Source organism: Gorilla gorilla, chromosome Y (genome assembly GCF_029281585.2).
Source record: "Gorilla gorilla gorilla isolate KB3781 chromosome Y, NHGRI_mGorGor1-v2.1_pri, whole genome shotgun sequence".
Classification (NCBI taxonomy): domain Eukaryota; kingdom Metazoa; phylum Chordata; class Mammalia; order Primates; family Hominidae; genus Gorilla; species Gorilla gorilla.
In genome coordinates this window covers 31,422,368-31,435,244 of record NC_073248.2, presented here as the reverse complement: position 1 = coordinate 31,435,244, position 12,877 = coordinate 31,422,368, and the positions used below count along the sequence as shown (strand labels likewise).

Sequence of the window (12,877 nt, the reverse complement as noted above, 5' to 3'; positions counted from 1 at the left end):
GGCAAGATTATTGTCATTTCTTTGTATAAGACTTCATGTCTGTTACTAGCCTTAAGCCCCATAGTTTGAGAATATACATATATTCTAACAGAATTATTCAGTATAATTAGTATAATGTACAATTTTTTAGTGTATACACATATACTAACCCTTAGTCCTTCTTGCTGCAGTTTACCAGGACCAAGCCAACAACACCTGTAATAATCTTAAAATGAGGGTCATTGTATGTGTGTGTGTATGTTCCTTGCCTGATATAAAGGGTATTATTATCTGAGCCACATAAATATCAGCTGTCTAAAAGTATATTGCTTTTATCGAGGATGATTTTAGTAATTGTAAGTACATGCTTAGTGCAGGAATTACGTTAGTGAAAAGAATCATGGGAGGCTTCTTTGGCTTCCTTTTAGCTACACAAAACAAGAAGTAGCTTCCTCAAGGAAGCTTTCTCTTCCAGTTACTCTCAAATATTGTTCACAACTATTTACTGTGTTGATTCCACTTGAATGAAGTTATTTTGACCTAGCTCTCCTCTACATGTTCATAATTACTTAATATTCTTTCATCAGATAAAACTATCCACAATTGATGTGCATGCTCTGACCTTTATTCCTTCTTATTAGTGTATGCTTAATGTTTGGCTTGCCTGGCCTGTGTTCTCTCATGTCTGACCTACAAGGCCCAGTTCATATGGCATCTTCATGAAATATTGCATCTTTATTTGGTAATGACGTACACACTCTTTGAACTCTGCTTCCAATTTTTCATGAACCCAACACTTTCTACTTTATTTAATCTTTTGTGTTTTTGTCTTCTACTGGAACTTAAGTTTATGACTATTGGCATGGTCTCTGGCCCAGTAATAGTGATGCAGGATTTTCTTCATGGTCCCTTTGCCAGTTGGGGACCTCTGGAAACTGATGCTGGAGGCCTCGCTTGGGACATGCTACCTGCCACAAGAGGTACCCCACCCCATATGCTTGCCCAGGTCCCATCTGGCTTGTGCACTGGTTCTCAAGTTCTTGTCCCGTGCCCAAGAAGAATGAGGATATGCTGACAATCAAGAGAGTGAGCAAAGCAGGGAGTTTTATTGAGTGAAGAAACAGCTTTCAGTGGAGAGGGGACAAGGGGATGGTCCTCCTACACAAAGGCTGGAAAGTGTCCCTAATATGGCTGAGTCTGAGGCTTTTTATGGGCTCAGAATGGGAGGAGCAGACCCCAGGTGTAGTACTGGAAAAGAAAGAATTGATCATGAAAGGGTGGGCAAACAGCTGGAGAAATTCCCATTCTTGGTCTCGAATTTCATCCAGGACCAGCATCTGGTCTTTTAGCCTTCAGACCATTTTTGGCTTTATGTGGGGTTTCACCAGGGACCCACCCCTATCTGCCTAGGCATTTGGCTGCCTCTTACTGCTATAAGTTCCCTCCTCTGAAGAGGTACATCTGACTGCCCTTAGGTTAGGGATGAAGACCAGTCTTAACTGCTTCCTGCTGTTACGGGTGCTATTTTGGGAAAACGGCAGTCAGATCTTCCTCAGAGGCCTGCCTAAGGGTCCTCAGTAAAAGGGGCCATCTTCCAGGTGTCCTGTTGCATGACCGTTTGGAGTTTTATGCCCTGAAGATGAGAAGCAACAAACCTGGTTATTAGAAGTCACGTATGAAAATGAAACGAGGGAAAGGACAGCTGAAAAATCTGGAGGCGCTGACATGCCCAGATAACTGGTGGCTACTGGTATGCCTGTTAAGATTTGGGTGAATGGGGCTTGGCTTTGGTTAGTTCCCTTGGTTTTATTTTCCCAAAGAAACCTCCGGGTTATCGGCACCCTGTTTACTCTTATCACCTGGCAGGATTTGCAGGATAATTACCCAGAATTAGAATATTTATCCAGATTTTTATATTACCCATCCCTTTTGTTTCTTCTGAGCAGCAGCCAAAGATCACTGGTTGGTTCACAGGAATAAGCAAGGTTAGTTTAAAATGTAGGCTAAAACTTAACAACAACTAAGGAGATTAAAATTATGTAAGTTTTGAAATGTAATTTTTCATTTTCCAGTTCTCATATTTGTTAAAAACAAATCATGATAGGACTCTGAGTTCTTTGCAAAATAAAACTTTAGTTTTTTTCCTTGGCCTGCTTGTTTGTACAAAGGGTAGCAAGAATAATTATTTTTCACATAGGTGCTCTAAATTGTCTTTGATGGAACTCTGCTCCACAAGGAATCTTAGACAAGACCTTTTAGAGCTGAGCTCAGCCATGGGTTTGTACCCTCAAATATTATGAGTTAGGTAAATTCCCTGTCTTCTTGCACTCCCAGGATAACATCGGGCTTCTGGGCCTGGTGGAAAGTGACATTCTTTACTCACACAGGTTAGGAGCCGCATACTAGGACTGCATAGACAAGGTATGAGGCCATTTTTCCAGAAGGGGTTTTATTGGCACTGCAAGTCAAGCTTGATTCCTTAAAAGGAAGCACACCCTTGCAGTCAAAGCATTGGTAAAACCACCAGTTTCTCCAGCTGTATCCTGTTGCAAAAGAAAATGGATTCTTACTTGACTAATGCAGATAACTGTATTGCCATAAGTTAAGGATACTCATCAATAGTTTCCAAATTCTAGAGAAACCAGGCAGACAAATGTGCTACAAATTTTGTTCTCAGGAAGATACCTTACTCAATTGTTAAAAGTGTAGATATCTCAAAAGTTTTCTTGACTCTGAAAAACAAAAAAAACAAGGATCCAAAATGTTTTAAGCAAAAAGTTAAAAAAATTCCTGGATGGGCATGGTGGCTCATGCCTGTAATCCCAGCACTTTGGGAGGCCGACGGGGGTGGATCATGAAGTCAGGAGACCAAGACTATCCTGGCTAACACGGTGAAACCCCATCACTATTAAAAATACAAAAAATTAGCCCGGCATGGTGGCGGGCACCTGTAGTCCCAGATACTCACGAGGCTGAGGCAGGAGAATGGTGTGAACCCAGGAGGCAGAGCTTGCAGTGAGCCGAGATTCCATGCCACTGCACTCCAGCCTGGGCGACAGAGCGAGACTCTGTCTCAAAAAAGAAAAAACAAAACAAAACAAAAAAAAACATTCCTTCAGTTTTGTTCAGTCCATTCAGTTAACTCTTGCTCTGCTTGATATTCATGAACATTTCAGCTCTTCATGAGTCCTGTACATTTTTCCTCTATTCTAGTGTCACGGTTTCCAGTGTCATCAGAAACTGGCATTTAAAAGCACCTGACAGAGTTCTATAGCTGATGATAAGCCATCTTTTGAAGAGGATCAAGACAAGGCAATTGTCTGTGAATGACAAAATGACCCAATTACAAATACAATTGACAAAGAAATTAGGTTATTAGTGGTTTACAATAACTTATAATGTTAATGATGATTGAAAACATATACTCAGACATTAGAATTTTAGAAATCCCACACAATTTTGGAACATACATTATAATTTACTAACATATAACCTGAAGATTAAATATAATTTTTATTTTGCCAATCCCACATAACTTCCCCATGGGCACTCTGTAGCATCCAAAAGTTAGGGGTCAGAAGAGAGAACCTTGAAACTGAAGTTTGATTTGGGGAAGCTTGTTAAATACGTTAGATATTTAAAACACTTAATATTATGAAGTAGAATTCCAGATTATAATAAGTCATTTAGCCAAAATGACTCAAAAATTTTTAAAAAAGCAAAAACCTTTTTTCATTAAGAGAGAAGACTTAGCTTTCCAATCTACTCCTGTCTTAACTGCCTGTTTTTTGGAAGTTTATTCTCAAGGTGCAAACAAAAGTCTTTAATTATTCTTTCCTATTACATGAAAATCTTATTCAAGGGAGAGAAAGCCAAATTTCACCCTTGATTTAGTCTACAGTTAACGTCAACCCCAACTTTTAAATGAAACCTTATAGATGATTCTCTCCGATCTTAGCCAGTTTGACCGTGAGGTGATAATCTTGTAAATCTTTCATAACCCTTTACAAATTTTGTTAAAGAGCAGATCAGTGCCTTAAGAAAACCTTGTTGTGTTTTTATTTAAATGCTCAAATTAGAGACAAACCAAAAAAATACTTTTTGAATTTAGTCAACATGTTCACACAGAATTTATTTTATAAGATTAATTTTTACAAAACTAAAATAGACAAAAACGCATTTTATCTAATTTAAAATAAGGCTTCCATCCTCCTACCTAAGGAAAAATTTACTTTGCCATGCCTTTTTATATTTTTTACTGCTAACACATTTTACTTTTCTTACACACCTTTCGTATAAATCTATTTTCAATAGTTTCAGTTACATAAGGGTAATTCACAGCAATTTTTAATTTTAAGGTAAAACCTGGTAAGCTCTTTTTTTGTTGTTTTGAGACTGAATTTCACTCGTTGCCTAGTCTGTATGGTGCCATCTTGGCTCACTGCAAACTCTACCTCCCGGGTTCAAGCAGTTCTGCCTCAGCCTCCAGGGTAGCTGAGATTACAGGCAGCTGCCACCATGCTTGGCTAATTTTTTCTATTTTCAGTAGAAACGGGGCTTCCCCATGTTAGCCAGCTGGTCTTGATCTCCTGACCTCAGGTGAGCCGCCCACCTCGGCCTCCCAAAGTGCTGAGATTACAGGTGTGAGCCACTGTGCCCAGCCGGTTAAGCTCTTTTGATTATGTACCAGGCACAGATAAAGTTTATGGCATAGCTAGGAGGAGCACTGTTAATTACATATGTCCCCAGGCCTGACCAAATTGTGAAACAGGCAAATCAAACAATTCTCAAAAGCCAAAGAAGCAGTTTATAACCTTGACATTTAGCAAACCTAGAATCTGACCTGCATAATTTAGACTATGTATTTACATTTTGAAAACAATTGTATTTTACCAATAATCTTTAAAACTGTTTTAATTTCTCAGAGATTAAAGTCGTGAACTAAAAAGGCATAGCTTTTTTCCTTCAAAAATATTTCATCTAAGCACGTATTTTTCTTTAAGCCAATTAATTAGACCTCTTTTTTATATAAACATAACACATATATATAACTACACAAACCACAAACAGAAGATCCAATATTTGTAAGATTTTTAATTTGCTCATCTCCTAATTCGATTACCACCTGGTGGAGCCTGTCCAAAAACAGAGCTAGGAAAACATGGAGGTTTTAGAGCCTAATGAACAGGTATAGGTGGAAGCCAAAAGCAGATTTTTGAGAGGGATCTATTCACTTTTAATTTCTGGGGTCCCATGAGGAAAACAGAGTTGTTTTTTTCCTTCCCAAAATGGGGTCCATGTCACATTTTCTGTTTATTCCGAGCAGCCTCATGCTCTCAGAAGTTATCTCAGAGCCTATCATGCATGCATTTAGAGTGGCACAACAAAATGAAGAAAAGTAATTCAGATGACTAAGAAGAAAAAAAAACTTTTTCCAGAAAGTTCCAAGAAGAGGAAGAAAAACATAGATGCCTTTTAAATATACCTATAGCTTGGTCCAGGCATGGTGGCTCACACCTGTAATTGCAGCAGTTTTGGGAGGCTGAGGTGGGTGGATCATGACGTCAATAATATATAGCTTGGTTATCCACTTTTAATTAAGCATAGCATTCTTTAAGAAAATAATTTAAAACCCCTTGTTACTCAACTTTAGCTATGCCAAGAGGCCAATATTTTTGGCTTTTGACCTTCACCAAAAGTATAACCTCACAGGTGAAACCAGCAAGCCTCAACTCATAAAGTTATGACTTAATGAAGAGTGTATGTGGTATTTTCAAAGAGGTGGTAAGCAGTTTTTACAAAACCTAGACTCTTAAAGATAGCTCAGAGATAGGATGAGTTAAGAAAGGAAGCTAGAAGTCGTTCATGGAAGGGAAGAGGATCAGCAAATGGTAAAATTCACACACTAACCAGAAAGTACTTAGTCCCTATGCCAATATTGAACCAGGACCACTATTGTAAAATGGCAGACACCCAAAGAAAGTACTGCCTCATGTTTACAAGGTCAAGCTCCCAGGGGCTTAAAACAAGATGGAGATGAGCAAAATTTGTTACTGACCACTTTGATGGCCTGGCTTGAACAGTGGGCTTATTGGGTCATAGGCCGTGCTCTATCCTAGGGTATTCTTATGACAGAACCATATAGAGAGACACATAAAGCATATCAGATTCGCTACAGCTTAAGAGTAGTCTCATAAATCCTTTTTTCTATTAATTAAAACTACAGAGAGGATTTAAATAGTGATTTTTATAACTCATTCTACCAGTTTACACAGGGAGAGTGAGGCCAGAAGTTTGGTAAGAAAAACGGTTTTTTGCTGATCTGTCAGGCTTTTGAGTTCCCTTCCCCCAAGTTGTGAAGACCTATCTATCCTGAAGTCCTGTGAAAGGGAAGTAGGCAACGATACTGTAAAAGTTGTCCCTCCTCAAGATATTTACTCAGATTGGTGCTTTCTTCCCAGTTTTTTTTTTGTTTTTTGTTTTGTTTTGTTTTGTGTGAGACAGTCTTGATGTCACCCAGGCGGGAGTGCAGTGGCACAATGTCTGCTTACTGCACCCTCCACCTCCCAGATTCAAGTGATTCTCCTGCCTCAGACTCCTGAGTAGCTGGGACTACAGGCATGTGTGCCACCACACCCAACTAATTTTTTGTATTTTTAGTAGAGATGGGGTTTCAGCATGTTAGCTAGGGTGGTCTCGAACTTCTGACCTTGTGATCCACCTTACTTGGCCTCTCAAAGTGCTGGGATTATAGGCCTGAGCCACCATGCCCAGCCTTCCCAGTTTATTTTTAAGCCAAACAGTTTGAGGTTTGGGGAAATCGACTTTTCCCAGTCTGGGGGATGAATCTGTAGGGATTCTGTAGCATGGAGACACAATTACTCATCTGCAAAGAGGACAGAGGAGGAAAAAGGAAAAAGAAGGCTTTGTTTTTTTTTTTTTTCAAGGGAGTCCCAGTGATTCAGGATGTATCCAAGAGAAGTGCAGACTGAAGGTGGCTGGTTACTTACCTGGAAGGAGGGGAAAACGGCATCCCTTAGTTCCTGCGTCTTTCCAGTGAATACCTGGGGTACATGAGGGAGAGAAAGAAAAGGCGTCCCCTTTATTTCTTGTCTTTATATCCCTGAGTCCCAGTGACTCAGCAGGGTGCTTTCACGCATGTGTGACAGGTAGGAATTATCCGCATTCACCTATCCATTGCCTATTTTTTCTGTCTGTAACTCATCTATGCCATGGATGCTAGCATGACCTGTATCCATAAAATGGGCAGTGGGGGTGGAGATTCCAATTGGCAGGAATTAGTCATGCTCACCTGCACTGTGCCCCTTGACTATTTTGTCTGCCACAGGATCCCTCAGATCCATTTTCCTTTCTAGAGCTTCAGCCTGAAGCTTGGAGTTCAGTTTGGGACAAGCAACTTCCTTAGGAAGGTGCATGGTTTCATTAAGTCCAGGTGGCCCTCACCAGACTGCAGCCAGCAGCTGTGAGGGCTACTTCTTCGCCATCTTCTTATAAGCTAAATACTCAGGTATAGCTGTGCAACGGGTTTGTACTCAGACAATGGAGAGAAAGGGAGAATTGGGGATCTGGCCTAGTAAGATGCCTTCCAAAAGAAAACAAAACCTCTTGCATAGAAAAGCTCCCTGTATGTGGCAGAGAAAAGAAAAGGAAAAAAAAAAACAGCTTACATGCAGGGCAGGGAAGGTGCTTGGGGCTGAAAAAGCCTCTTTATGCAAATAGATTCCTCGAGCAGGGAGAGAGACTTTTAACCTCTGCTTCCTGTTTTCCTCTAGGAACAGACAGAAACTGCACTGTTCTGAATTACGTATCTGATGGCTGGTCCAAATGCTCTTTCCACCTAGTAATATGTTTGTAGTTTGCAACAACACTTGTAACATTGTAAAAGAGATAAGTACCATAACATCCCCGAAAAACAAGAAGACAAATGCCATAGGAAAAATGGGAATTGAATGAGGCCAACATTCCCTAACCCCAAGAGTGATGGGGGAGGGTGCTCTCCAGCATCCTGTCCTCTGTAGTTGCACCTGTGTTCTTAACTAGCTTACCAGAGGTTTGGTGCTTCATCTGCCTTCAGAAAAATGTCTGAGGACAAGAGTTCACAGAAAAAAAGTGAAATTTAGGTCCACATTTACTCACCCTTCAGGTATCCTGAGTGAGCGAGCCCCCAAAATGATAAGAGGATTTTTCTTCTCAGTCACTTCGTAAGCTGATGAACCCTGGCTGGTGATGCTCTGCTTGGGCCTTGCATGGCCATGCTGGCATGCCCCAGCTCACCTGTGTTATAGCTTGTACCCCTTTTTGGTGGTTCTAAAACTTGTCCCGCACCCATGAAGAACAAGGATGTGCTGACAAAGTGAGCAAGGTGGGAAGTTTTATTGAGTGACGAACTAGTCAAGCAAACCTGAAAAGGGACGAGGGGTTTGTCCCCCTTCCCAAAGGCAGGAAGGTCCCCCTAAATGGCTGAGTCGGGCTTTTTATGGGCCTAGAATGGGGGAGGGGCAAGCCATAGGTAGTACTGGAAAAGTCAACATTCGACTGGTTAAAAGATACTATTCAGAAAGAATCAATCATGAAAGAAAGGGCAGGCAAAAAGGAACAGAGGTTCTTATTCTGGGTTGTGTTTCATACAGGACTAGCAGTCAGTCTTTCAGCCTGTGGCCTGTTTTTGGCTTTCAGGTGGGGTTTCACCAGGGACTTGCCCCTGTCTAGGCATTTGGCTGGCTTCTGTAGCTATCAGACTGTTGAATAATTGAACTTTGTTTAATTTCTCCATATTTTTGCAGTGGTAATTCCATTATAAAACCTAATAAAACAATGTTTTTATAGATGGTGTGGAAAGACTTTTCTGGGCTCAGAGGTGAAACTGACCCTTGTGTATCAGCAGCATTTCTGACTGATTGAGAGAGTGTAGTGATTAACAGAGTTGTGATGTTAGTTAAGAAACTTAGATTTACCATTGTAGCTTTTCTACCAATTAGCAGATTGTGTAACCTCACTGAAATTGTAAAGTGGTAGACGTGGACTTAGTCATTACTGGGCAGCTTATGAATTGTATTCATTTACTCATCATGTAAAAATGGTTAGTCTTCACTTTTAAGGCTCTAGTTCTAGTGGCTAAATAGGTACTTATTTATACAGTATGATAACTGCTGTGTTAAAATACATGTGTCAAATGTGGAATAGTAGAAGAGGTGAAGAAAATCATAGTTTGAGGTGGAATACTGTTTGCTGGTCTTAAAAACTGGTATTTTGGTGATTCCATAAATTAGGTCAGATACTTCCACTGGAGGGAAACAGTTTAAAGGATGTATGTGATACTATTAATAGAATGAGGAAGACACACCAGATATTTAGAAGGGAATTAGTGAGCGTGAAACTAAGAGCTGGTTTGAATGAGACTGGGTCATAAGTGATTTCAAGTACCAGATTAAGGCATTGAGATTTTATTTTTAAGCACTGAAGTCAGATTTTTTCCTTTTAAAAGAAAGGATTCATGATGAAATCTTCTTTTTGTTTTGCAGAGAGCTTGGAGATAATTCTGGTGGCTGTGTGGAGGATGTGTTGGAGGTGAGTCGCTAGCTGAAGAATTAAAACAATAGTTTTAGCAGTTTGGGTAAGAGATGTTTACAGAAATATTTTGTGGAATAAAATTGAACAGTCAGAGACCTATGAGACTACCATGGTCTGATAGAGGGGCGGCTACTACAATTTTTTCTTTTTTGTCACTGAGTTAATTACTAAGCTGGGGCAGGATATTTGTCTTTTAGTTCATAAGAAAATAGCTCACAGTTTAACAGCTTAAAATAACAAACATATCTTTTCGTTTTTGTGGGTAGCAGTTATTTATCTGAAGGCTGGTGTATCCACTTCCACAATGGCTTACTCACATGATTGCTGACAGCAGGGCTGATTTCTTTGCTAGCAGTTGGCAAGAGATATGTCCTTGCTGTAAGGATATATCTGTAAGCCTGCTTCAGTGTTTGGGGCAAGCCTTGGCTATCAAGCTAAGAGTACCTATGTTGAGGCCTAGAGAATTATCTATTGTAGCCTGCTTGGGAAAAATATTATGAGAAAGTTTTGTTGTTCTAATTTGAACAGTAGAAGTGTGTAGTACTTGAGGTTCCTTGAGGGTATATTTAATATGGATTTTTCTGTCTGCAAAAAAATATTGTGGAGATCGTGTTGAATCTGTAAATCGCTTTGGGTAGTACTGATAACAGTAGTAAGTCTTGTAATACCTGGACATTAGAGGTCTTTGCCTGTATTTCTATCTTTAGTTATTTTTCCCTCCGCAATAATTTTTTGTTTTTAGTATAAGTCATTTGTCTCCTTGATTAAATTCTATAGATTTTTCTACATGTAATATCATGTCATCTCTGAATAGGCACAGTTTTACTTCCTCCTTTCTGATTTGGATGCCATTTTATATCTATCTCTTCTTTCTTTGCTCTGACTAGGACTCTCCATACTATGTTGAATTAGAGGGGTCCTTGTCTTGTTCCAAATCTTAGAGAAAGGCTTTGAGTTCCCATTTGGTATGAAGTTAGGTCTTGCTCTCTTCTTTGTTTTATATGACTTTTTTTTTTGACAGAGTCTTGCTCTGTCACCCAGGCTGGAGTGCAGTGGCGCAATCTTGGCCCACTGCAAGCTCTGCCTTCCAGGTTCACGCCATTATCCTGCCTCAGCCTCCCGAGGAGCTGGGACTACAGGCACCTGCCACCATGCCTGGCTAATTTTTTTAATTTTTTTAATAGAGATGGGATTTTAACATGTGAGGTTGTGTCCAGAATTTATTCCTTCTTGTGGGTTCTTGGTCTCGCTGACTTCAAGAAGGAAGCTGTGGACCCTCGCGGTGAGTGTTATAGCTCTTAAAGATGGTGTCCGGAGTTTGTTCCTTCGGATTTTCAGATGTGTCTGGAGTTTCTTCCTTCTGGTGGGTTCATGGTCTCTCTGACTTTAGGAGTTAAGCTGTAGGCCTTCGCAGTGAGCATTACAGCTCTTAAAGGTGGCGGGTCTGGAGTTGTTTATTCCTCCCAGTGGGTTCGTGGTCTCACTGACTTCAGGAAGGAAGCCGCAGACCCTCATGGTGAGTGTTACAGCTTATAAAGGTAGTGTGGACCCAAAGAGTGAGTGGCAGCAAGATTTATTGTGAAGAGCGAAAGAACAAAGCTTCCACAGCATGAAAAGGGACCCGAGCAGGTTGCTACTGCTGGCTGGGTGTAGCCAGCTTTTATTCCCTTATTTGTCCCTGCCCATGTCATGCTGATTGGGTCATTTTAGGGAGTGCTGATTGATCCATTTTGTAGGGTGCTGATTGGTCTGTTTACAATCCTTTAGCTAGATACAGAGTGCTGATTGGTGCGTTTTACAGAGTGCTCATTGGTGCGTTTACAATCCTCTAGCTAGACACAGAGCACTGATTGGTATGTTTTTACAGAGTGCTGATTGGTACATTTACAATCCTCTAGCAAGACACAGAATGCTCATTGGTGCATTTTTATAGAGTGCTGATTGGTGTATTTACAATCCTTTAGCTAGACACAGAGTGCTGAATAGTGCGTTTACAATCTTCTAGCTAGACAGAAAAGTTCTCCAAGTCCCCATTCGACCCAGGAAGTACAGCCGGCTTCACCTTTCAAGGTCAGGAGCTCGAGACCATCCTGGCTATGTGACCTTTTTTTACGTTCTGTTTTGTTGAATGGTAATACAAGGTTGTTGAATTTAAATATTTTTTTCTACATCAAGATAAAGATCATGTGGTTTTTTTCCTTTTTTTGGTGATAGGGTATATTACATTGATTGGTATTCATGTATTGAACCAACTTTGCACTGCAAAAATCCCATTTGATTATAATTTTTTCATGATACTGCTAAATTTGGTTTGCTAGTATTTTATTGAAGATTTTTGCGTTTATATTTATAAGAAACGTTGGTCTGTAGTTTCTTTTTAGTAGAAAAGAAAGTGGAAAAGAAAACACTCACAGATTTAGTCTAAGAGGCCTGCATTACCTTTATTCCAAAGTCAGTTTGTTAGTGTTTTCTTTATTTTTCAGGAAGACTTTCAGGATTTGTGATACGTATTCTTTAGATGTTTGTGTAATTCTTCAGTGAAGTCATGTGATCACAGACTTGTTGGTTGGAAAGTTTTTAATTAATGATTCAGCTTCCTTACTAGTTATAAATCTGTTCAGATTTTCTAATCCTTCATTATCTAGTCTTGGTACATTGTGTGTTTTTAGCAACTTACATTCATTTTTTGTAGCTTATCTAATTTAATGATATATAGTTCAAAGTATTTTCTTAGACTCTTTTTTTCTGTTTAGATTGGTTGTATATCCCTTCTTTCAGTCTTGGTTTTAGTTATTTGAGGTTTTATTTTTTCCTCTTTATGTAAGTAGTGGTGTCAGTTGTGTTGATCTTTCAAACAGCCTCCTTTTGATTTGGTTGATCTTTTTTTTCTATTCTGTATTTTATTTATCTCTGCTATGATCTTTCTTCAGTTAGCTTCAGGTTTAGTTCTTTTTCTCCCTTAAGATTATAGTTAGGTTGTTAATTTCAGATTTAAGGCCAGCATTTACAGGTATTAAACTTATAAACTTTAAAACTATGAACTTTTCCTCTAGCATTGCTTTTGCTGTGTCCCATCAGTTTTGGTATGTTTTATTTTTAGTTTTTCTCGATACATTTTCTAATTGTCATTTTAATTTTTTCTGACCCATTGGTTCAGAATGTTTTGTTAAATTTTCACATATTTGTGGATTTCCAGTTTTCTTTCTGCTGTTGATTCTATTTTCATCCCATTGTTTTCTGAAAAGGTACCTTATGTGGTTTCTGTTATTTTAAACTTATTAATACTTGATTTGATATGAGGTTTGTC

General features: G+C 39.4%; 1 protein-coding gene across 10 annotated transcripts in view; it reads left to right on the top strand.

Moving 5' to 3' along the window:
- Positions 1 to 12,877, top strand: part of USP9Y (ubiquitin specific peptidase 9 Y-linked) — a 204,442-nt gene that overhangs the window by 30,063 nt on the left and 161,502 nt on the right. For all 10 annotated transcript variants that reach the window (XM_055377209.2, XM_055377205.2, XM_063703409.1 and 7 more), the window contains one exon: positions 9,522 to 9,567. The gene's annotated coding sequence lies outside the window, so the exon portion shown is untranslated. The remainder of the gene's footprint in view (positions 1 to 9,521; positions 9,568 to 12,877) is intronic.